This window comes from Pteropus vampyrus, unplaced genomic scaffold (genome assembly GCF_000151845.1).
Source record: "Pteropus vampyrus isolate Shadow unplaced genomic scaffold, Pvam_2.0 Scaffold7552, whole genome shotgun sequence".
Taxonomy (NCBI): domain Eukaryota; kingdom Metazoa; phylum Chordata; class Mammalia; order Chiroptera; family Pteropodidae; genus Pteropus; species Pteropus vampyrus.
This window is the reverse complement of record NW_011896333.1, coordinates 454-2,591: the sequence shown is the minus strand read 5'-3', so window position 1 is coordinate 2,591 and position 2,138 is coordinate 454. Positions and strand designations below refer to the sequence as shown.

At 56.4% G+C, this 2,138-nt stretch overlaps 1 long non-coding RNA gene across 1 annotated transcript; it reads right to left on the bottom strand.

Annotated features, from left to right (window-relative positions):
* Positions 1-91: 91 nt before the first annotated feature.
* On the bottom strand, positions 92-1,275 carry LOC105310624. The gene is made up of 2 exons (XR_897530.2): positions 1,069-1,275; positions 92-159 (listed from the first exon to the last, which is right to left on the bottom strand). It is a non-coding gene; the product is annotated as an uncharacterized LOC105310624 (long non-coding RNA).
* Positions 1,276-2,138: the final 863 nt, after the last annotated feature.

Here is a 2,138-nt window from a genome sequence, read left to right as displayed (position 1 = left end):
TCCATGCCACGCTTTCTCTACTTCCTTTTGAGGCAGGGCGAAAGAGTGAGGGAGAGCCCTGGGGACAGCCACCACTTACCCAGATCATGTATTTTATGATCCTGCTGGTGGCTACTGTGTATTCTTCTATCAGTTCTGCCAGATAATAGAGTCCAGCCGCTAAAGGGACAGAAAGAGGGGCAAGTAGAGAGAACATTAGCCAAGGCCACTCCTACCATCATGGTCATCCTTTTCTCTACAGCTGGGGTCCCATCACCAGTGCCTCATGGACTCCAGAAGGCAAGGAACAAACGGAACGACCTATGTGTAGCTTCTCAATTCAGAAGAAGTAAAACTTTATCAGGGCACCTAAGGAGAGACTTCATAAAAGTGTAAACCTGTATCTGTCGCCTCAGCATAGTGCTAACCTCTGGCTCATAAAGAGGAATTTCATCCAGTCATTGATAAATATCTTGTCCACTTAGCGTGGGCCAGGTGCTTGGCTAAGTGCTGAGACAATGTAACAGAAGACAAACAAGGTCCCTCCCCTGACCCAGCTGGGGAAGGGGGGAGGTGGGAGGAGCATAAGATAATACCAGTGTTAACTGCTATTTTAGGGAAAGTAGGGGCATTGCTGAACCATCAAACCCCACAAGAAGGGCTTCCTGGAGGTGAGATCTCAGCTCAGATCAACAGTACGAAGTAGCCAGAAGGGGTAAGCATATCAAAGTCGGAGTAAGAAGTACGAAGGGCCGGAGGCGAAAGGGCGGCGGGAGATATCCGGGAAAAGTTCGGAGCTGTCGGCCCCGAAGGTGGGCGCGGCAGCGGTTAGCGGTGCGCCGGCGCGGGGCACTTGAGAGCCTCTCCCGGGAACTGCTGGGGCGGACTTTGTGACAACTGGAAGGACCCGCGGTCAGGTTGGGCTGCTGGGTTCAGAAGGTAGGGCAGGACCAGGTGGGATAGGAGGGGAGGGGATGCGAAAGCCGGGAGCGCAGGGCAGGAATCTCCGGGTCGCTGTGGCACCCTCGTGGTGCGAACCCAAGCGATGCCGGGTGGGAGCCCGCTCAGACCGGGGTCGCGCACTCTCACCGACGGCCAGCGTGATGAAGGACACCTGGATGAAGAGCGACAGCCAGCTCAGCACGTACATGAACCACATGGCGCCCCTGTCCCGCCCGGCCCCCGACCGCCGGGACGGGCCTGCGCGATCGGGCTCCGGTGACACGGAGCCACCGCCACCGCTGCCGCGTCCCCGCCCAGCGGACGGCCGGACGACCGTGCGCCGCCGCTGAGAGAATCCCGGCCCCAGAGCTGCCTCTGGCCGGGTCTGGACTAGCGCCGCCTGCCGGCGCGGAGGGCCAACTGCTGCTGTCCCGCGCGGCGCGCGCGCTCGCGGACCGCCGCACTCCCGGGGCTACACAGAGGGGACAGTCGCCAGGGGAAGCAGGAAGGTCCAGTACAGGAGCTGAGAAGGCAGCCTCCGGCCCCTCCTTGCGCACTCCCACACCAGGCTGGAGTGGGTTTCAGGGCTGGGGAGGGCGGCATGACCTCTCCCCAGCAACCTCGGGCCCAAAGCCTCCGGGCAGGTTGTCCACAGAGTTTTCTTTTGCTGCCGCTGGTAAAAGGGACAAAACTGTTGAGTGCCTAACATGTACCAGGCACTGTGTTAAAGGCTAGGCAGTATGTTCATGTTGGACATTGATCGGATGATGTAGCTCATTTTATAAATGGAAAAGCTGGAGCCAAGGAAGGTTACCTTGCCTCATTATACATCTAGGAAGAGGCACAGGCAGGAGTTGGAGCGTCTTTGATCCGTCATCCTCAACCCAAACTCTCCCTCTGGCTTAGTTCCTTTAGGGTACAACCTGCACCTTTGTATCGTTTGCAGCCCGCCCAGTGCAGGGCACGGCAAGGCGCATACTAGGCACTGAATGCCTTCACTACACCTCTGGCAGAGTTACTGAGGGGGCACAAGGAGCTGAATTTCCCTTGTTAAGAAATCCCCCATCTAGCGGCTGAGACTGGCATGCAAAAATCGAGTATGTAATGGGAGTCTGGCGTGCCTCTCATCTCAAAATAATACTTTTCATACAGAAAAATAAACACATATTCCTCAAAAAATTAAACATCGAATTACCATAAGATTCAGCAATTCCACT